The 24,952-nt window shown below is 35.1% G+C and overlaps 1 long non-coding RNA gene across 1 annotated transcript in view; it reads right to left on the bottom strand.

Annotated features, from left to right (window-relative positions):
• LOC143248392 (uncharacterized) overlaps positions 1-24,952 on the bottom strand; it is a 75,257-nt gene that overhangs the window by 6,117 nt on the left and 44,188 nt on the right. Inside the window, exons 2-3 of the long non-coding RNA XR_013026962.1 lie at positions 8,160-8,321; positions 1,002-1,043 (exon numbers count right to left, since the gene is read on the bottom strand). This is a non-coding gene — a long non-coding RNA (uncharacterized LOC143248392). The remainder of the gene's footprint in view (positions 1-1,001; positions 1,044-8,159; positions 8,322-24,952) is intronic.

Genomic DNA, 24,952 nt, shown 5'->3' with positions numbered 1-24,952 from the left:
ACAAAAACGTGATTTTAAAAAAATGTGGAAAGAATTCTTGCTTTATAAAACAAATTCACTGTAATATTTGGGGTGTGAGGTTCACAGTAAGTAGACTCTTATCGATAGACTGGAAAAATGACTCTCCGAAAGAAATAAAAAATCCAAAGTCTGCACAGTGAATTTTTTAGCATCTAAAAATTTCGTCAGAAACTTTTAATGCAAAAACATCCGAACCAATAGAAACTTCAGTGACTGTTATGTCTTTTAGTATAACTTGTGTTTTTATTTATTTACTTAAGATGCTCTTAATAGCAATGTTTTCTGTAAAAGCTGCTTTAATGACTTATTTAAATTTGTTTTTCTTTCCGTCTGTAGAACGCTTTGAAAATTCAGCCCCATGTCGATACACTTTGGTGCGAAAAATATTCCGAGAACTGCAATAACACAAAAATCGAGCGCAAGAGCACGTGTAGTAATATCGATTGGAACAAATGAAAAGGGCTTTTCAGTTTTTAATCAAGCAACGAATCAATATAGAATAATTACACGTGAGTGCTGAAAACACGTGTTTTCTTTCAAATCTTTTACACGAATCCTATGGTTCAAGATCAACAGAAGGTGTAACTATCAGAATAACCTTACTCTTAAATCGTCTAACCTCCTGTGAGATACGTGATTTGTGTTGTACAAAGAAACTTGAAAAATATTTGGACGGTTTAAAAAACAATATAGCAAAGTACTGTTTTGTCGTTTAACAAGAGCAACAATGAAATTTAAACACATGAATATACCGATTCAAGACAGTTTTTAAATTGTAAATGTTATATACATATGTTAAATTCATTTTTTCGTTTAATGCGGCTTTTAATGTGCGAGATATTCACTTACGTTACAACACAACTCTACATAGCTAAATCCTTAAATAGGTGTTACAAATTTTGAAATATAATAGAGGTTGTCTGTTAGAATAGGCTGTAACATGAAACGTATTAGATCGTAATGGGTAATAAATCCCTTACCATAACTTGGAGTCATCGTTTCCATTTCACTTCTTATCAAATCTACGAGATAGGAAATGAAGAAATTTATTTATATAAGTTCTAAATGTAACGACAAGTAATATAATTGTTTGTATACGATTTTCTATTATTTTTCAATAAATGTGTAGAAGTGAGGGTTTGTGAACAAAACGTACACCAATTCTAATTGTTTTTATAAAGTTTAAAAACGTTAGCCCTAATGACGACAGCATATAAAGAAAAATGTTTCATGTTTATCATTGAAATTCAATTTAAAGCACGTGCGAAAATGTGTTGTTGTACCAAATGCAGATAGTACATCATCAGATACGAATTAGGCACATGAAGTAAGATAGTTACTGGTGTTTTGAATAGGTTTTGTTATTGTCTTCAACCTTAGAATGCTGTATTATCATGGGTTTTTTGTTTGCTTGGAAGTAAGCACAAATATACATAATGGGCTATCTGGGTATTGAAACCCGATTTCTAGCGTTGCAAATTCTCAGACATTCCGCTCTGTCACTGTGGGTGAGAGGTTTATCAGAGGTAAGGCCTAAAAAAAACAAGTGTTTCTGTCAGACAAAATGTGAAACTGTCCTTCAAGAAAATGAATTTTACTCACTTGTGTGTGTTTTCTTATAGCAAAGCCACATCGGGCTATCTGCTCAGCCCACCGAGGGGAATCGAACCCCTTAATTGTAGCGTTGTTAATCCGTAGACATACCGCTTCACTAGCGGGGAACATTTCTCGCTTGTAAACAAACTCATTTACTTGGACAGCGTCTCATGTATCGATTTGTTTTAACTTTTTTAACGTAAATACAATAATCCGTTCTTAACACGATTTTGTTGTATAATATGAGCTATACTATTATCAGCTTTTAAATATCACGAGCTAGAGAAAAGGTTTATATATATGTGAGTGTATTAACAATACTATTTAATGGTGGGTTTCCTGTTTAATTGTTTATTAACATTCACGAAAAATTATTCGAGGAGTTATCTACGTTAGCCATCCATGATTTTGTTTGTTTGTTATTGAATTTCGCACAAAGCTACTCGAGAGCAATCTGTGCTAGCCGTCCCTAATTTAGCAGTGTAAGACTAGAGGGAAGGCAGCTAGTCATCACCACCCACCGCCAACTCTTGGGCTACTCTTTTACCAACGAATAGTGAGATTGACCGTAACATTATAACGCCCCCACGGCTGAAAGGGCGAGCATGTTTGGCGCAACGGGGATGCGAACCCGTGACCGTCAGATTACGAGTCCCAAGCCTTAACAAGCTTGGCGATGCCGGGCCCGCCCCCACCGATGTAAGGGCAAACACTTTGGTAATGGTATTCAAACTCATGTGGGTTTGTTTGTGTATTTTTTATAGCAAAGCCACATCGGGCTATCTGCTATATCCACCGAGGGGTTTCGAACCCCTGATTTTAGCGTTGTAAATCTGAAGACTTAATGCTGTTGCAGCGGGAGACTCGAACTCGTGACCCGCAAATTACGAGTGAAGTGCTTTAACCAGTTGTCCATGCCGGATCTCTTTGTGTTTAATATTGTTTGTATAGTTACGTATGATTATACTTAAAATAAGTGTCAATATATGACTTGCGTTAAAATCATTAGTTGTATTAAAATTATTATTTGTGCCAATTGTATTAAAAGTGTTGTTTGTGTCCAACTATTTGGCAACTATTATCAAATGATTATTTTCAGGGTAAAGCACTCGTCCTATTTCGATATAATATCAACTTTATTTTTATTTCTTTTGTTTAATTGTCGTTGGGAAAAGTAGTGTAAATGATGGATGAAGTGCAGTTTTAAAAACGACATAACATAAACATTAAAATTTTAAACGAAATGTAGATAACACACAGATCAGAGGAAGAAGTAGGCACAAGAAACAAGATAGCAACTATTGCTTTGAATAGTTTTATTGTTGTCTTAAGCCTTAAAATACTTGATTATCAGTGGGTACATTATGATGGGTACAGGAAAAATAGTCCACTGTGTAGCTTTGGACCGAATATAACTGGATTATTTAACTTAAAGTTTGCCCACTAACTGAATATCGGGTACATCTATAATTAGAGAATTACATTTCCTTATCAAATAAATACAGTCTGAATGGATTTAATATGCCCAGTGGCTCAGCGAAATGTCTGAAGACTTATAATGCTTCAAACCAAGTTTTGATACCCAAGGATAGCCCATCGTGTAGCTTTATGGTTATCAACAAACAATGGATTTAATGTAAATACGACAAACACATAAAATGTTAACCAACTAATCGATAAACATGTATTAACAACGGAAGATATAAGACTGTTTGAGTTTCATATAGGTATATATTAAGAAATTTCAAAATATTTTAACGTTATTGGTTCATTTTAGTGAGTGGTTTGTGATTTATGTTCGGGTTTCTACTTAAGCTATGCATCCAGGGAAACCTTTTTGCTTGAAGTTACGTTAAGAACATAGCAGGTGTAGTTTATGTATACCCCTGTGTAAATGAAGTCTTAAAGCAGTATATACACTCGTTTGTGTGTCTTGCACTATATGTAATCTCAGAGATTGGTTTGTCACCCAACCGAATAAAAAGAAGAGCACTAGACACCTTCTTGAAACTTTTAGTCAATCTTTTAACTGGAAGAAATACTTCGTGTCTTATAAGCCCCAGATATCAGCACAAAACAGAAACTAAACAAAATATAATAACAATTTGAAATATTTTAAACGTCAGTTTTTAAAAACGATTTTTGTTCTTGGAAAATATTGATAATATAGATAAGACGTTAAGCTTGTTATTATACGCAAAAGAAAAATACTGGGCTCGAATTGACATTCTATAAACATCGAGGATATGAAGTTGTGCGTAATTACCGACGACGTTGTAAAAGAAACAAGCTAAGGATAGTTGATCGTGAAACAGACTTAGTTTTGAAAGAAAACAAAGCTGGTACATTTTAAAGTATGTATATATAAACTTTTCCCAATAGATAGCGGTGGCGTTTATAACTTTACTTGACATTTATGCCAAAGTTTTTTGTTGTTTTTTCATTAATGATCCTTTGGCTCCAGATTGGAGTTACTAAGCACCGTACTTTTTTCAGTGCGTTCTATTAAATCAAAGTTGCGAGACTACTTATTAAAACTAGTGCTAACTTTTGAGGCATGTACTAAATCTATAGACCGACAAAGTGTTAGTATACGAGAGAAGATGACAGGTAACTTCTTCAGCTACCTGAAGACGCGTTCATGATGTTATTCGATTGTACAGTCAAACGTATGAGACAAATGGTTCACAAATATTTTCTGTGGGCCAATAGTGATAGTTCTAATCACCCGTTTTGAATGTAATCGATCTAAACATATATAGAATTATATACATTCACTCCTTAGTTGCTTGGTGCTGATAGTTTTCTAAAGAATCTTTGTGGCCCTCTGTTGGCTGTCAAATCAAACACTAGTGCTATAGATGGTAGATTGTATATTCCAACCTTATTCTCATAAGATCGTTTTCTTTCAGTTGGGTGTAATGTCAAACAACAGCATACGTTGTTTGTCGAGTTCTGCCACAAGACTGCTCTATCAACTGTGTGTTGGACATTATCATTAAGACTCGTGCTCTGTCTTTTAATGGAGTAATTTTACTCAAGAAAGTCCTTTTGACAACTCCTAAATGAGTAGCGTGTAACTATCTTGTTTTTGATTTTTAAAGAAATACATGAGCTCTCTCAAGGTATTAGAAGTGGCTGCACTGAGTTTATAGACTTTCAGTTGTTACTAAAGCTACCGAAGTAAAGCTATACCCTATGTTACTATTTAATAATTAATATCTCTGTTGTTAAGGCCTGGTTTTGATGTCTCCTTACATGTAGCTTCTGGGAAGTCTTATCTATAAATTATCCCAATAGACAGTTTACTTCTTCTCCTCTAGACTTTCTTATATTTATTTCTTGTCAAGATACACTCAGTGCTTCCCTTCCCACTTTCTTATACATCATATTTATTTCTTGTCAAGATACACTCAGTGCTTCCCTTCCCACTTTCTTATACATCATATTTATTTCTTGTCAAGATACACTCGGTGCTTCCCTTCCCACTTTCTTATACATCATATTTATTTCTTGTCAAGATACACTCGGTGCTTCCCTTCCCACTTTCTTATACATCATATTTATTTCTCGTCAAGATACACTCAGTGCTTCCCTTCCCACTTTCTTATACATCATATTTATTTCTCGTCAAGATACACTCAGTGCTTCCCTTCCCAGAGCTAGTTCTTTTTCAAGGTGCAGTCAAGAACACCTGTCTGTACAGTTAAGTGATTCAGTGAGTGGAGTTCTTACATATTTCTAAAATATTGTTCACACTTTGCTGATGTTACAAGGGTTTAGACAGGACTGAGATAACGTAGCTTCCAATGCAGTGTTACTGACAATCCTTCTGATAGTCCATGTTATTTTACACAGCTCTTTGTTACACTAGCCTGGTCTCTGTTTCGAGTATTTGTGAATCTTTGTAGATGCATGGCAGATCTTTTCTGTGACAAATACCCCGATTTAGTCAGAGTTGGGATCTGTTTTTACGACAAAAACAGTGGTTTAGTCAAGGCTCAAATAACTTAACATCTACTGCAGTGTTATTGTCGACCTTTCAAAGAGAGTGTGGTATTTTATAAAGCTCTTTGTTACACAAACATGGTCTCTGTTTTGAGTGTTTGTGATTCTTTGTGGATGAATGGCAGATATTTTTATGACAAAAATTCTTGGATTTTTTTTCTATAAATTCTATTATCTGTTTTATATAACACACTAATGACCAGATAAAAATGGTCCCTTCTTCACCTTCAACAAAATGTTGGAAAATAGCTTAAAAGATACATCCTTTTTTTTATACTAATTGCACTTGTCTTTTCTGAGGTCATGCAGACGTATCGAAGACAAGTGTACAGTAGTGGCCAATTTATCTTACTTAGTAACATCCACTCATGGCTAGTGGCCCTTTCTTCCATCATACATGTTTGATAACTAATGAATTCACTGCAAAGACTTCCTCTAAATATGAAGTTAAGTGCCTTCGAATAACCAAGAACACCTGACGATCCCTTATGTATATTTAAGGAACGTGAAGACCACTGAAGCTACAATACGTTTCTTTATAGCCAAAAAATGACAAGAAATTTGTATAACAAATCTTGCAATTTATGAAGCAGCTAATAAGTGATATTAAAACTCAAAGCTTTTTCCTACTACTCACCGTAACATAGCGCTCAAAATAGCTCAAAATATACCTTGTTTGACAAGTAGATAACGGCTGTTAGAAGATCATACCTATAGGGCTGAAAGTTTAGTGTTACATATATTAATATTTATCTTTCCTTTCCTCGATTAATTGTTGAATATTCGTGTTTAAGTTTACAATAACTTCGATTATTTCAAAATAGTATACAAAATAATTTCCAAATAGTATAGAAAATCTTTAATTGCAAAGGACTTCACAGATATATTATTTTTCGTATTTAGTTGTATATTTGATTAGCTTACACATTACGTTATCTGATGTATCCACCACGGAGGATTGAGCCCACAATTTTAGTATTGTACGTTCGTAAACTTATGACTGATCCGCTTGGGGATTATTTCGTCTCTTAAACTGACAATAATGAGGTAAATAATTTTCAGGAGAGATAAATACAGGCCCGGCATGGTCAGGTGGTTAGGGTACTCGACTCATAATCTGAGGGTCGTGGGTTCGAATCCCCGTCACACCAAACATGCTCGCCCTTTCAGGCGTGGGGACGTTCTAATGTGACGGTCAATCCCACTATTCGCTGGTAAAAGAGTAGCCCAAGAGTTTGTGGTGAGTGGTAATGACTAGCTGCTTTCCTTCTAGTCTTACATTGCTAAATTAGGGGCGACTAGCGCAGATAGCCCTTGTGTAGCTTTGTGCGAAATTCAAAACAAACAAACACTATTTAATTACAAACCTGTAATTTGTCCCTGGTAAACTTAACAAACAAACAAACAAAGGCGACAAACAGGATATTAGAACCCTATGATTCTGTAGTAAATTGACTTCTTCTGTACTGGATTTTAACACTAAGGCGTGTAATTGTATTTGTCAGAAAGGGTATAATATCCACTTCGCCGTGTCATAACTGCATATTTGTACCGGACAGTGTTGTAGCCACTACTTTTTCAACATATCATCGTGACAACATGTCGTATACTAACTGCTTATTAACTGCTCATTAAATCGAAAGATGTAGTTTAGACAGTTTTAACTGCAAATTAATAATAAAATGTACAGTAATCACTTTCTTAATCATACTTTTATCGTTTGTACCTGGATTTGAAGCATTTTTATATCCGATTCTTAGCTTTCATGAAAAAAATCAAATCGTTACAAAATTTATATAAAGTTCAAATGGTTCCTGAACATTTACCCGAAATGTAATTAACGCTTATCTGTTCAGTTTCACTGGTAATAGCGGGTAGCAATTTAAAATACAGTTTGCACTATAACCTGTCGAATATGAATATATGGATGTATTAGAGAGTTATACAAATTATGTACGTAAATTACTATGAGATATGGAATATTTCGAACGTTTTGTTTATGTTTTTATCTTAACACTTAATAATATGCGACAAAACTAGGGCAATATTTCATATAGAACTTGAATCCAAGTTCACGTCGGTTACATTTCGTCTTATATCTTGCCTTCTTTTTTTATTATTCAATATTTTAACGCCCACAGTGGCACAGTGGTATGTCTGTGGACTTTCACGGTAAAAATCGGGTTTCGATCCCTGTGGTGGGCAGAGCACAGATAGCCCATTGTGTAGATTTTGTGCTTAATTCTAAACAAACAAAAAATCAATAATTTGTGAAATATTTTATTTTCATAATTATAATTAAAATTATAATTAAACATGTTCATTTCTTCGATCGACGAAATGACCATAATTATAATACATGCTATGATAGTATAAACACAATATCTTAGCACAAAAACACTGAGTTTCGTTTACATGCATGTCCATGCTTCATCTTAACGATTGCGTATCTTGATTACATGGCGCCTGGTATCATACATTTAAGTTCGTATTTCAAACGTTTTCAGCAAGTGACAATCAACAAACTCACTTACCTCTCCTAAAGAACGGCGCCATAGGAACGTGGGTCCGTCAGAAAGCGAATTAGGATTACAATCCCATGGGAGTCTGATTTTATTTCCTTCTAAACAGTTCCAGTTAATAAGGAAGTTAGAGGAACTCCAATCAGGAAGGCCCCCTTGTGTCCAGTGAAATTTCTGACAAAGCACAGAACAAAAGGTTGTTGACGTTTATCGTACATGAAATTGGATTCGTACTGAGATCATTTTAAACACTTAGAAAAAAAATAACTTAGCTAGAACACCAAGCAGCCGGGTCAGGAAGAAACAGGAAACTTACTTCGTATTCTTTGACAATTTATTCTAGAATATGCAAAGAAAATGGCGTTTTATTGGTTGCCGAGCGTTAAAAACGACCACTTGAAATTAAAATATCACATTCCATTAGTTGAAATATGTAAACAGAAAGAAATGGGATTTAAAGCTGCTTTATTAATGGTCATACAAACGTCCAAGTCAGAAAGCGTTTACTTTAGTGGCAGTGTTTGAATTCAAAGAATAAAGACATTGTACATAGTTCTATTTATTTTTCCTTTACTAAAAGATAATTTCTACACACCTTATCTATTCTTCAGAAGACTTGAAGACAGCGTAAATAATGAGGTATAAAATAAATTCATTAATAAATATTATATATTATATTTTGATAGGTGAAACTTCCAGAACGTGCATAACTTTTCAAGAGATATAATAATTATTGTGTGATGCGAGTTGAAAAGGCAGCAGTTGAGTAACCAGTTTTTTCAATAACAAGAGAATCGAAGGGATTTGTTGGCGAGAGAAGAAATTTGCATGGACAACAAATAATGGATTTAAATATTTATGTAAAAGAAAGAACAAAATACTATTCTTACACTAAAAACACGTTGTGGCATCAACGTAACACTGGCTGTCTTTTGCTTGAAATTAAACACAATGGGTTATCTGTGCTCATATTACGAGTCGAGCACCCTAACCACCTGGCGATGTCTGACCTGTATTCAAATATAACAATAGTGTCCTTTCAGATTAATCTCAAAATCACCAAATGAATGAGAAATAAATATTAATTAGATTGTATATAAATGTTAAAATAAAATTACGACCACGTTGCTTATTATTTATTTATTGAAAAAATATTTTTTAAGCGAATTATTGGTTCACCATTATTTAATATGGCGGCAAAACGTCCGTGAGTTATTTATTTGTTTTATTACTTTAGTTACATAAATAATTAAATGCAAAGTGTTGACCACATAGTTTAATGTACCCCGTTGGTACAGCAGTAAGTCCACGCATTTACAATGTTAAAATCAGGGGTTCGATTCCCGTCGGTAGACTCAGCAGACAGCCCGATGTGGCTTTGCTGTAAGAAAAACACACAGAGTTTAATATGAATATTTCAAAATGTGCTACTGATAGTATGCGATTACATTTAAGGTATCTGTTTATTGGCTTAAAGATTTTATTACAAATTTTCTTAAGAAACGTATACGTGTATTTATAAGTACTTGATACTCGATACACTTAATACTGTTGTATACCTGAACCCAGTTGCCTTGGTTTCAAATATTCACGTGCAAGTTTCTTTGGTATCGAACCTCGTTATATACATTTCCTTTCGATCTATAGCTTAAATGTTTCTAATTAATGTTGAAAGCTATATTAAAATTTATAATAATTACAGCTTATTTCTTAATCTGATCAACACCATGGAAACAAATAACACGTATAGTTTCCTGAACACTACTTTGTGTATAGTATCTCAGTCAGCCTAGCAACCCCTATTATTGGGCGATAGGCTTGTTTGTTTTTCGATTTCGCGCAAAGCTACTCAAGAGCTATCGGCGCTAACCGTCCCTAATTTAGAAGTGTAAAACTAGAGGGAAGGCAGCTAGTCATCACCACCCACCGCCAACTCTTAAGCTACTCTTTTATCAAGGAATAGTGGTATTGACCGTCACATTATAAAGCCTCCACGGCTGAAAGAGCGAACATGTTTGCTGTGACAGTGATTCGAACCCGCGACCCTCAAATTACGAGTCGAGTTCCTTAGCGACCTGGCCATGCCTGGCCGAGCGATAGGCCTCAACAGCACTAGATATAACTGATGTGGTATGGATGAAATATCATAGCACGGTTTCCTTTGCTTTCTATCACGGATTATTACGATTATCCAGATATGTTTTTACGAGTTAAGCTCCAGAAAGTTATGTAGTTGAAAAAAAAACTTGTTTTAGAAACATATTTTAGAGTAACCCTCAAATGTACTAGTTTTGAAAGCCCCCTCCCAAGACATGTCTCACACTGGCTTAAGACCTCCCTCATGATATAATGGAAACCTAAATAACACGCATCGTCTGGTACCATGCTTTCATTGAATTTTATTCTTTTTTTTTAAAGATTCAAGCATAAACAATGATTTTAGTTATATTTATTGAAATATCTAAAATTATTTATTTGTTACGTGCTCAGAAACGTATTTAAAGATAATATTTTTACAAATCTTGAGACCGCCTGGGAAACACCAGTTTGTGAACCACCGTTACAAAGGATGTCCCTTTACAGCAGTGTTGTTTGTTTGTTTGTTTTGAATTCGTGCAGAGCTACACCAGAGCTATCTGCGATAGCCATCCCTAATTTAGCAATGAAAGACTAGAGAAAAGGCAGCTAGTCATCACCACCCACCGCCAACTCTTGGACTACTCTTTTACCAACGAATAGTGGGATTGACCGTTACGTTATAATGCCCCACGGCTGAAAGGGCGAATATGTTTGGTGCGACGGGAATTCAAACTCGCGATCCTCAGATGGCGAGTCAAGCGTCCTAACCACCTGGCCATGCTGGGCCTTTATAGTAGTCATAAATTAACTTTTATATGTATGCACGGCTACGAAACTTACATTCATACAAGCTGGACTGGATAAAGTAAATATGGTTTGAAAAATATCACCGAAAAAATCAACCATAAAAATAATTTATGTCTTTTTTGTGGTTTATTAAATCCGCCACTGTTTCTAATTCAATTTATCAAGCAAATGTTAGGCCCAAAGACTTTAGCTTTGGCATCACACTTTTAACATTTATAATTCAAATATTATTTCTGTATCATTGTTAAGCCGTTTTCTAATTAATTTCGCTGTTAACATTTTATGTTATGTTTGTTTATTCTTAAGCATAAATCCATAAAATGGGCTAACTGTAATCTGCCCACAGCGCTTATCAAATCCTGATTTTGAGCATTATAAAATCTCAGACTCACCACTGAGGCGCAGGTGGCATTTATGTTGTCAAAATGCCCAAATTAATATTCAGCAAATGCCGCGAATACAAGTACTTAGGAAGTGAGGAATATTTCATTGTGTATGACGAAGGTAGTTAATTGTATTTATGTCACTGAACTGACCTTATGGATATATACTATCTCTTCATGGCAACATACTTTGCTTGTTAGATGAATGTATTGACGTGTCAGTGCAAACAACTTGAAAGTGATTGTTAAACTAATTACTGATGTGTTTCAGATACATGCAGAGTATACTTGTCTAGCTGTAATTCAGGGCTTCTGAAATACACTACACTGTAATTCAAATACATGTACAAACAACTGCTCCAGGATAATTATATACAACTAACTTACATTTACCCCACACAAAGAACATATACGAACAAAATAAATAAATAAACTAATCAGCTTTATCTGTCACAAAACAATACTAGTAGGGTTTTTGTATCTTTCAATGGAGATTTTTACGAATTTCTCCAAACCCTTTCCTTTGGCTTTGGGTTCACCAAGTAGTGGACAGAGACAGTTCAAATCTCGTTATTACATTCACGTGCATTATCAATTAGATGACGAGACATTTGGCTGTCATAAGAAAGTAACGGTCATTGTGTGTTTTGAATGAGCTTTAACATATGGTGTGTGTAAAAAATGACATAAAATTTGTATTTGCTAGTATGGAAAAAAATTATTAGAGTAAAACCGTTGTGTATGTTTTCTTTTAGCAAAGCCACATCGGGATATCTGCTGAGTCTATCGAGGGAAATCGATCCCCTGATTTTAGCGTTATAAATCCGTAGACTTACGGCTGTATCAGCGGGAAACAACTGTTGTGTAAAGGTAAACTGACGCTTCTGTGGAAGAATCAGTCTTTTATATGCAGCTGTGAACTTACAAATAGCAAGTAGTTAATTGATAAACAATATGTTCAGTTGCATAAACACAAAACGGGGGGAGTTCAAGTGATTCTGACTTAATTTTATATGCAAAAAGATAATTCAAAGAGGGTGAATAGGTAATCCTAAAGGTTATAATTATAATTATAATTGCTTATTATATTCGGTTGTGGTTATAAACCCATTGAATGGTGTCTTATGTTGAGTTACGTCCATTTGTAATGATGTGTGTTGACTGGCTATATACAATTTTCTGTTTTTACTAGAAAAAGTTTCCAACATGTTTCATTGGAGTCTTGTAGTTCTTAAGAAATGGATTTCCGGAGTTAAATAAGCCAAATATATTATCAAACATTCTTGTGGATTTAAATGTACGCTCACTTCCTTAGACTTGTGCAAGTTTAAATATGTATTGCAAAATTTTATTACATTTTGAACTTAAAGTTCGTGTTGCAGAATTAACACTAAGTGACACTCTATCATTGAATCTGAAATTACTGTAATTTATTTCCTAAGTTCGTGTTGCAGAATTAACGCTAAGTAACACTCTACTATTGAATCTGATATTACTGTAATTTATTTCCCAGTTGTAAAACTTCTTATTGTTACAACTGGTGCAAATCAATAAGAACCTTCTATTAAACATATTTGCCATTTCCACTAGTTAACATTTTTACATGTGTAGTGGTGTTTCAAATTAACTTTCGTGTGCAGCGTATATCAAGCATGGCAAATTCTACATTTTTAACCATCACAAGCAATTATCACAGCTGTAATTTTAATACCTAATGTTCAGAGAAACAACCATAAATACCAGTGCACCACCTGCAACGTAAGTTGTATTGCCTTCTATATTTACACCAACAGCAACATAGCAAAGAAATTTCTATCTCATTCAAAATACTGTTTTATGGTCAATTCATGTAGCGTTAAAAGCACAATAAACATTACTGGTTCTTTCTTAGCCATTTTCCCCTGCAACTTGTTGTAAAGTATGACAATGCTTTTCAGTAGACCTTTGTGCCCTATTAATGTCTTAATACCAATAGGTGAACGTAATAGAACAAGATTGAAACTACGTCTTAGAAAACTGCAGGCTTTCATGGTATAAAGCTACAGTGTAAAAATGAAGAATATTCTTTGTACAGTGCCTTTCTGAAGGTTTCTGTGGGAGTATCAGAAACGTTGCTGTTCAGTATATCACAACCATTCGTAGATATTAACTGTTCGTCTTTCACAATCAACTTTAATGTAATAACAGTTCGTTTGTTGAGATAAACTTTTTTTTCCAATTGTATTCAAATGATCGGCTGTTTTGTCCATTTTTAGTTATACTGTTACAGAACTATTACTCACATGGTAGCCATGATGTAGAAATGTGTATTTTTTAGCATTGCTCGGTACAGATGTTACACTTGAGGTAACTAAATATGGAGCAACATAATCAGGCATGCTTGAATCAATGTACTTTCGTACTAATGTCTTCCCTTTAAGTGATTTTTACCATTGCTCTGTACAGATGTGACACTTGAGGTAACTAAATCTGGAGCAACATAGTCAGGCATGCTTGAATCAATGTACTTTCGTACTAATGTCTTCCCTTTAAGTGATTTTTTAGCATTGCTCGGTACAGATGTTACACTTGAGGTAACTAAATATGGAGCAACATAGTCAGGCATGCTTGAATCAATGTACTTTCGTACTAATGTCTTCCCTTTAAGTGATTTTTACCATTGCTCTGTACAGATGTGACACTTGAGGTAACTAAATCTGGAGCAACATAGTCAGGCATGCTTGAATCAATGTACTTTCGTACTAATGTCTTCCCTTTAAGTGATTTTTTACCATTGCTCTGTACAGATGTGACACTTGAGGTAACTAAATCTGGAGCAACATAGTCAGGCATGCTTGAATCAATGTACTTTCGTACTAATGTCTTCCCTTTAAGTGATTTTTTTACCATTGCTCTGTACAGATGTGACACTTGAGGTAACTAAATCTGGAGCAACATAGTCAGGCATGCTTGAATCAATGTACTTTCGTACTAATGTCTTCCCTTTAAGTGATTTTTTACCATTGCTCTGTACAAATGTGACACTTGAGGTAACTAAATATGGAGCAACATAGTCAGGCATGCTTGAATCAATGTACTTTCGTACTAATGTCTTCCCTTTAAGTGATTTTTTACCATTGCTCTGTACAGATGTGACACTTGAGGTAACTAAATCTGGAGCAACATAGTCAGGCATGCTTGAATCAATGTACTTTCGTACTAATGTCCTCCCTTTAAGTACCTTTAATTATGACTATTTAGTAAACTTCAACTATACTACAAAATTACATTATGCAAATAAAAAGAAATCTGCAGGTAAAATATAAGCAGTATTGCATGCATGCGACCTACGTAGTACTGTTAAACTCAAGCATGAAAAATATTACCATATTTTATTTCACTTTAATGCGGAGTATAAAGTCAGGTAACAAAAGACTTCTGTTAAAATAAAATTGCTATATTTTACCTTTGACAGAAACCACGTCAGCAAATGTATTCATTATGGTATTAAAAGCTCAAAATATTTTTGAATACGCACGAACACATGAACTGAGATTGGGAAACTTTTGATAGTTGTACACCAAAATTGGAACCATATAAGTAATACACATACATATATGTATACATATACATATTTGGAGATAATCATGGAAACAGTGAGAAAAAATTATACAAAAAGCAGATCTGCTATGTGGATCCTTCCTTTTATTGTGTAAAAATGAAATGTAGTCGCAAGCTCATAAGTTAAATTATGGTTGGACTTCACCCAACCAATCGGAAAGTGTCACATCAGTAATACAACTTACGAAAGTGCAGACAGACATCTTTTTGTCGCGAAGTGCTATAAGTATACCTTTTAAATCATGATTGAATTGAAGGGAAATTCTTTAACTTTTATATACTCCAGTCTTGAAACCCAAATACCTTCCACAATGGCGATGAGTGACTAGTACTAGTGTAAACCTGTTCATTGCTTTCAGAAGTGAAATACTTTATGGTAACTGCGTCCTAAATTTGTGGCAAGACTCCGTGTTTCAGTTGGAGCTGTATACAAAAATTCAAACAGTATACGTGAAACTGGCACAGTTATTAATGAAAGTAGTCGAAACTAAAGACCAGAATTCTGAAAAGCGATATTACGTATCTCACGACAGGTTTCTGTTTTATGTAATAGATGACATTCGAGTACAGATCTTGCTAACAAACTTGCCTTAAACAAAAGTATTAGCATTACCTCGAGAAGAAATACACATTAGCATAAAGTGGTTTCAATGGGCGAGTAACAGCTCGTAATCAGCTTCTGAGAAGATATAACCAAACGTAAAGTTTGAAATGGATATCGAACCACAAACAGTGAGATAGGCTTAGCTGTAAATACGTGTTGTAGTGTCTTTTTTACAAATAAATACAATATAATTATGCAGCAGCAACAACAATCAATGGCAGTTGTTTAGCTGGGAGGAGAGGAATGGCATCATAATTAATATCAACAGCAACAGCTATATGGGCAGTTGTTTAACTAGAGAGAAAACAGTGGTATCATAATCAATGTTAGCAGCAATAAGAGTCAGTAGCAATTTGTTGTCATCTTGTCGGTTGCTGACAAATAAAGGCAGATTTGGGTTCAACTGAGAAACACGACCGAAAACGCATAAGACAATTTTACCAAGCATAGCAAATATGGTGAAACGAAACCATGAGAGCAAAGACCCCGACGGAACTCTCATGACTTAGCCTAGACAAAGTCCTGATGCGAACATTGTTGAGATTGTCTGGACTTACGCAAATATAAGGTGAAAAGGCAACCAAACAACTTGGCTAAATTGTGAGGAATAATACAGGATATTTGGGAAGATATTCCACAATTGTACGTTGATAAAATGTATGACGCTATAAAAAAATAATGTGGTTTTGTGTGTTTGAGCTATCTTGTTGTTCCCAAGGAAATGAATCGAGCCTGAATTTTAACACTAAGTCCTTAAACATACTGCTGTCCCACTGGAAGATCATTGTGTATTACTCTGCACTGTTTAATTTTGTAACCCAAATAATTTCACCGTCTGAAGCTATAACTGGTTGCTTGTGTTCGCCTATAGCTATTTCAATTGCTGTATTTCAACAATAATATATAATGCGGTTTATTAATGAAAAATACATATGAATATATTGTTTAATAAATTAAATAGTAAGCTTCCTTTGTTATTCAGCTATCTATTAATATTTTTTCTTTCAAATTGTACTTTTTATTCACCAGTGTTTCCAAAGTTTCACAGATGAATGTTAAAACAACTAAAGGCTAACTTGTTCGTTTATTACAGTGTAACAAAATTTTTACTTTTTCTTGTTCCTGGACAGAAAGTGTTATTTCCCAATTGCTTATGCCTAAAGTAAATGGAAAAGACCTATTTTTCTCTTCAAACTTTGCTTTTCTGAGCTGGATAATGAAAGTTTCAAATTTACCCATTTCCCAGAACATTCCAGGTAGATTCAGTGCTGAATAGCTGATAAAGAATTTTCAAGAACTTTCTAGAATATTGTAGAATTTACCAGAATTTTCAGAATAAGTATCCGTCTCTTCTCCTGGCTCATTCGGCGAACTTCAAAGAAAAATACAACAGCGTCAAGACCTTGTTAGAAGTCTTGAAGTATGATGAGTATGGCTGGGAGGTTATGGGAGACTTCAAAATGGTGTCATTCCTGAAGGGTCTCCAAGGAGGCTTTACCAAGTTTCCCTGTTATCTTTGCCTTTGGAACAGCAGGGACACCGTAGCGCACTACAACAGGAAGCACTGGCTACAACGGACCGAGTTCTCTGTGAGGAGGCACAGTGTCAAGTGTGAGTCATTAGTGGACCTCCAGAAGGTGTTGTTCCTACCATTGCACATAAAATTGTGTCTTGTGAAACAATTTGTCACAGGTATTGATAAGAAGTCAGCAGCCTTTAAGTACCTTCTAAACTTCTACCCTAAGCTGTCTGAGGCAGAGGTCTTCGTTAAACCACAAATAAAGAAGATCCTGGAGTGCACAAAATTCCCCAAGAAGCTCAGTATGAAGGAAAAAATAGCTTGGGGCAGCTTTGTCGCAGTGGTTCGGGGCCTCTTAGGCAATCACAGGGCCGAATATTATGTGGAACTAGTTAATGCTCTGGTAAAGAACTACGGTAAAATGGGCTGCAGGATATCCCTGAAAGTCCATATCCTTAATGCTCATCTTGATCAATTCAAGAAAAACATGGGAGCATACTCAGAGGAGCGAGACGAGCACTTCCACCAAGATATACTGGACTTTGAACGCCTGCTACCAAGGAACATGTAACGAAAACATGATGGGAGACTATATTTGGGGGCTGATACGTGAAAGGGATTTACATTACAGTCACAAATCTCGAAAACCCACTCACTTCTAAACATTTTTATATAACTTCAGTGTACATACATGTAAATCTTGATTCATATGTTGTTTTATTCAGACCTTATGTAAATGAAAATGTACAAATTTGCCTGTTTTCACGTAGAAAATAGGTTAATGTCTAAATTTTACTATCCAGATCACGAAAGCAAAGTTTGAAGTGAATAATGGCCATTTTCTGTACTTTTACAACAAAAGCAATTAAGAAATAACACACACTATCCAGGAACAAAATTTGTGTTACACAGTGTTATTAAACATAAAGCTACACTGTACGATATCTCTACTTTACCTACCAGGGGTAGTATCAAAATTGATTTTTATTATTTTAAGATCTCGGACTTACCGTCTAGCCATGGGGGAAGTGAGTCGGGGTAGGGACTTATTAATCTATATATTACGATTTCAGTGGGTATAGGGTATACTTCAGCTTGATGATAGGAACGTTGTATGTGTGTCAGTTATCTACCATTAGATTTGTTGGTCGTTTGATTTAAACAAAGCGGAGCTAGATGTGTTTGTTTGTAGTTGAATACAAAGCTACACAAATAGTTATCTGTGGTATGCCTACCACAGGTCTCAGAACCCTGATTATAATGTTATAAGTTTGCAGACTTTCCGCTGGAGGGAGAAGAAGGGTTTACTTGCTGAGAAAGAGATTTAATGTTTATCATGTTGTAAAAGTCATCTTCGTAACTTAAGGCTTAGGAGCCAGGAAAGATAAATAGTTTGGTTCATTCATTGTACATAAGCATATACTTTTTCGTCATTTTAGTTCTGTATCAAAATAAATCCTGAAGATATCAGACTTTCGCTTGGCTTTAAAAATAAACTGGTTTTGAACACGTGTCTGAGGGTGGAGTATCTGAACATTTTGTGTTATTCGATACTCTTCACTCTAGTAACAAAGATTTTAACTGATTTTCTCGAGTGTACAAACCTTGCTAGCTCTTTCTCGCAACTTATCAGCTATCATGAAGTCAGATTATTCACACAATATCGGCCCGGCATGGCCAGGTGGTTAAGAAGCTCGACTCACAATCTGAGGGTCACGGATTCGAAACCCTGTCACACCAAACATTCTCTCACATTCAGATGTGGGTAGTTATACCACTATTCACTGGTAAAAGAATAGTCCAAGATTTGACGGTGGGTGGTAATGACTAGCTGCCCTCCATCTAGTCTTACACTGCTAAATTAGGAACGAATAGTGCAGATAGCCCTTGTGTAGCTTTAAGCAAAATTCAAAACAAAACAAAAACAATTATACCAAACAATATCGTCAGTCAGTCTTACACTACATGGCCAAAAGTATGTAAACACTAGATTTTGAAACATGGCTGCAGGGATTCGCTCCTATTTAGCTACAAGAGCATTAGTGAGGTTGGGCACTGATGTCGGGTGAAAGGGCCTGGCTCGCCGCCGCCGTTCCAATTCATTCCACGGTGTTCGATGCGTGTTGAGGTCAGGGCTCTGTTCACGTCAGTTAAGTCCTTCCACACCAACCTCGGCAAACCATGTCTTTATGTAACTCGCTTTGTGCATGGGGGCATTGTCATGCTGAAAAAAAGGGAATTTCTCCACACTGTTGCCACAAAGTTGGAAGCACACAATTGTTCAATGTTATTGTATGCTGTAGCATTCAGATTTCCCTTCACTGGAACTAAAGAGTCTAGCCCAAACCATGAAAAACAGCCCCATACCATTATTCCTCCTCCACAAAACTATACAGTTGGCACTATGCATTAAGGCTGGTATTGTTTTCCTGGCATCCGCCAAACCCAGATTCGTCTTCCAGCTGCTAGTGAAGCGTGGTTCATCACTCCAGAGAATGCGTTTCCAGTGCTCCAGATTCCAATTGCGATGTGTTTACACCACTTTAGCCGACGATTGGCATTGCTCATGGTGATCTTAGGCTTGTGTGCTGCTGCTCAGCCATAGAAACCCATTTCATGAAGTTCCCAACGAACAGTTCTTGTGATGACATTGCTTCTAGAGGCAGTTTGGAACGCGGTGGTGAGCGTTACAACTATGGGCATACGATGTTTTCACGCTTCACCACTCGGCGGTTCCGTTCTGTGAGATTGAGTGGCCTACCGTTTCGTGGTAGAGCTGTTGTTGCTCCTAGACGCTTCGACTTCACAATAACAGCATTTACTGTTGACCGGGGCAGCTCTAGCAGTGCGGAAATTCAACAAACTGACAAGTTGAAAAGGTGGTATCCTATGACAGTGACACATTGAAAGTCACTGAGCTCTTCAGTACGATCCATTCTACTGCCAATGTTTATATATAGAGATTCCATGGCTGTATGTTCGATTTTATGCACCTGTTAGCAATAGGTGTGGCTGAAATAGCCGAACCCGCTAATTAGAAAGGGTGTCCACATACTTTTGGTCATGTTGTGTATCTTGATAATTGTGATCAGGACAAAAATATTCTGGTTCTAGAAATCACTTGGAAACAGTATTTTTCTAACGATATTCAATCCTACGCTGTTCGTTGAAGTTATGATTTTTTTAGGTTCTCTGGCTACTTGGAATATATAATACAAAATGTATATTATAAATTACGAGCGTTGTCATTCCTTTTCTAGTATAAACATCATATAAACATTAATAAACTGACTGACTTCAACATATAAATAATAGTATACATGCTACTTCAAATGATTTAAACAGAAACTGTAGTCACTATGCAATTTCTGTGTGAAAACAATTCATATTCTAAATTTTCCATGCAGACTAGGCGTCTCTGTTGGAAGTTAAAACTTCCCTAGCTTGATCCTATAGAGAAGCCGCATGACGTTACGGTCTTTATGGCCTCACATTATTAGTTTTCTGTTCCATTAACTTAGTAGATGGATAGAAAGCTGAAACAGTGCACACTCTATGTGACGAAACTTGTTCTTTTTTAGATATGTATATATACCAATACTCACATCCGTCTCGTCCCAGAACGTCAAAATGGCTAAATTTTGATTAACAATGGATGTATTGTTTTATATTGACGAATTTTTATTTGCATCGAAAGTACAATTACCTCTTCATGGTAACACTCAGAACGCTAATATTTTTTTAGCTAATCTAAAAAATAAATTACAAAACCTACTTTCGCAAACGTAAATTGTTTACAAGCCAACTTTTCGTCATCACGAATTCCTTGAAGTTTATGTCACGATAAAAGACGTTGATGAAACTTTGGTGTAACCATGCATTATGACAAAACTTCGATTTAACTCCGTATTGTGATAAACATTTAAATTATTTACGTGTTAAGATGAAACTCTGATATAACTAGGTGTTCTAATGAAATTTCGATTTAATTATCTATTATAATCAGCGTTGGTTTAACAATGAGTCATTTTGAAACATAGGTTTCGTTACGTATTATGTTAAAACGTCGGTATAAGTACATTTTATTGTGAAACGTTTGTTTAATCACTTGTTATTATGACGTGTTATTTTAACTCAAACTTTACATGTCTTGCACTGTCTTACAGTGAAATAAGAGCACTCGTAGCATTCTAAAGTTTTTGAAAGTCTCACTTCAATAGAGCATTAAGTTTTTGTAAATCTAATTGCACATGAAACAAAGACCCTGTAAAGTGTGTAAGAATGTGTAGATTAAAAAATCATGTAATACTTAAATGAATCATTTATTTTGTTACAAAATCGTAACTCTGTGTGTTATTTTATTGGAGAATAGCAGCCTAAAAATGAGTTTCAAGTTATTTATTGAAAACTATGATTATTCATTTTAAACTAAAAACAATACATTTATTTCTTGAACATAAGAGCCATAGCCAAATAACACAGGTCATTGCTTTTATGAAATCTTGTAGTATACATCGTCTACACATTGTAACTCTGACACTTCAGCAATGAAACTTAATAGTAACTCTCTACAATTCACTTTTAAAGTTCAACAATAACAGCTTTCCCTTTCGATATTAGAAAACCTTCTACGACACCTTTGTTAATGGGTCTTTTCATACACTTCGGGATTATTGTTCATTGCTGGTGACGGTTTGTTTAGCAGTGTGAGAATTATTGAGAAACAAATGATAATAATCAAAGACAGAATATATATTTTTAATTATATATTGATATTTCTAAAGTTGCTTCAGAACTTTTCAGATCAAAATGAAATATGATAAAGTTAGATCCGTTATTTTTGAGGTAAATAATTATTCTTCAGTTTTCAAAGCATGCAATCTCTAAGTACGTCAAACATTCACTAAGTCACGTCTCGTACGAGTGAGTGGTTACCAAGTGACCATAATGTTTACATTACCTATGACTAGCGTGAAAATAGCTTGCAAATAATACAAAGCATGTCTATTTGTTTGATACCGATTGTTGAAAGACGGCGGAGAAAGAAAATCAAATCATTCATCGGTAAACGAGGATAAAAATATAACAGTTTGGATAAGTATCGATTTGTTCAAATAGGAGTTTAGATAATATGAAAATCTTTGAAAAGAGTGTTCCTTATAGAAAGAAATGTTGTCACAGCATTACTGTAAAACAAACATTTTGTTTTACAACAAAATGCAGTGTGTTTTCTATGGAGACACCTATCGTCACAACCGTAAAACAACAAAGTGTGATATCTATTATAGATAGACATGTTGTCACAGCTTTGAAACAACAAAGTGTGGTATTTCACAGACAGACATGGTTTCACAGCATTAAAACAACAAAGTTTAGTGTGTTTTTTTTTTATAAACAGACATGTCACAGCATTAAAACAACATTGCCACAGTACTGAAACTACAATTAGGACATGCTCACAACTTAGCATTCACAAAGTAAACTTTTTCTTACTGATACACAACCACATTATAACAGTTCTAAAGTGTGATGTTTCTTATAGGTACATTGCCACAGTACTGAATCTATGAGGACTGTTAAGCTTGTTCACGTCATGGTAGTTGTTAAAGCACAGATCCACCCAATGACAGCTATGAAATAATGAAAGCCTCAGTATAGAAGCCGAAACGTTGTCTTTTTTCATTTCACATGAAGTTGCGGTATATTGGATTTATCAAACATGATTTGAATCATACACAAAAAGCGAATTAGACTAGTTATTGAGCTTGTGAGGTTGTTAATCGGTTAATTCGTAAACAGTGCAGGATTTAGAAAGTTTTTTTATGTTACTGACAAGCAGTTAATCAAATAGATAATTCGGTGTTGTCAATAGTAAATACCATTCTCTACAAAGAAATAAAATTACAAAAATTAGGGCTAAGTAATATTAATATTTAAACACAGTCTATTTCTGAACTAACCCTTATCAGTCAACGTTGGTTACACTAAATGAATAACTTGAAAAAATAAAGAGCTTTTATTTTATCATTAACTGGACTTTATGTTTCTGTATAGCAGATATAATAAGCAAACCACCACCGTCCCTATTTTTGATATTCGTTGGCAAAAGAGTAGCCCAAGATTTGACGGTGGGTGGTGATGACTAGCTGCCTTCCCTCTAGTCTTACACTGCTAAATTAGGGACGGCTAGCGCACATAGCCCTCGAGTAGCTTTGCGCGAAATTCAAAACAATCAATCAATCAAACCCTGTTTTTGAACTGATTTTAGGGAAAGCAGCTAGCTAGGTAGAGCACCTAACACATACCGACAACACTTGGGATAATCTTTTACGAACTAACGGTAGCGTCGAAGAGGAGTTTATGACGTTCCCATGGCTGGAAGAGCGAACACATTTTGTATAAGATTTTGATCCCACGACTCAGAGATTGTGAGTTGAGCACCTTATCCAACAAACATCAAACAGATAAACCCACAATTACAACAGAATAGTTCAGAAAATAGGGGAAACATTCTATACTAGATAACTTAACTTATTGAAATGAGACTAAAAAAGTTGATAATAGCAATAAAAATCCTTAATATCTGACAGACACACACAAAAAACACTTCCACACACAAAAGGCGAGGAGCATCTGATAAACTGTGCTTAGTTTCACACACTTCCATCTGTCAAGATAAACTTTCGTCGAGCTAAACACGGTAACCTTGAAAGTAAGTATTCACTCTGCGGTCTCCTAATAAAACTGGTAAACTCGCTTTATTTGTCCAGTTTACAAAGTCACTTAAGTCCTATATTCCTTTAAAATATTAGTCTATTGAATATTTTTAAGTTTCGATAATACTAAATAGGATTTCTTTTGTTTTTGAATTTCACGCAAAGCTACACGAGGGCTATCTGCTCTAGCCTTCCCTAATTTAGCAGTGTAAGACTAGAGGGAAGGCAGCTAGTCATCACCACCCACCGCTAACTCTTGGGCTACTCTTTTACCAACGGATAGTGGGATTGACCGTTACATTATAACGCCCCCACGGCTGAAAGGGCGAGCATGTTTGGCGCGACGGGGATTTGAACCCGCGACTCTCAGATTACAAGTCGAACACCTTAACCCACTTGGCCATGTGGGGCCATTTCAAAAGCAAAAAATGAAATTCGTTTATATTGATAGTGAGTTTTACTGTTCTCCCAATACATGATGCAATTATGTTGTTATTGCGATTTTAATTTACTTTAGTACTTAAGTTATGTCAACATAACTGTAAAAAATGGTGTTGATTCTAGTTATACTGGGAATGATATTTTTTTGATTTGGATAAACGAAAAGATGAAATATATGGCCCGTCCCAGGTTCCATCAGTTTGCATATTGTAAGAAAACTATAATTGGTCATGTGTATCAGTCATGCCTTCATAGGTATTAAAGTTAAAAGTATAGTTTTATCTCTTTCCACATGTGGTGCGTGTTTCATAGAAAACAAACATTCTAAATAAAGTCTCTGACCTTTGTGTTAAATGAAAACGATTCCTTCCTTCTCTATTTATATCGTAAAATTATAAATTTAACTTTAAAGAACTAAAATATGTATTTGCTGGTGTTTTCGTTTGCTAGATATACACTGCTGGTTAAAATCTTAAGGCCAATAAACATAAAGAAAAAAAAATATGCATTTTGCGTTGTTAGACTCAACCACTTATTTGAGTAGAGCTTCGAAAAATGAAAATAAAATAAAAACCTTTTTTAGCATTTAATAGGGAAAATGTGAACACTATGAAATTAGCCTAAATACTAGTTGGTCAAAAGTTTAAGACCATACC

Source organism: Tachypleus tridentatus, chromosome 4 (assembly GCF_004210375.1).
Source record: "Tachypleus tridentatus isolate NWPU-2018 chromosome 4, ASM421037v1, whole genome shotgun sequence".
NCBI lineage: Eukaryota > Metazoa > Arthropoda > Merostomata > Xiphosura > Limulidae > Tachypleus > Tachypleus tridentatus.
The sequence above is the reverse complement of the archived record's forward strand: the minus strand, read 5'-3'. Positions and strand labels throughout refer to the sequence as shown.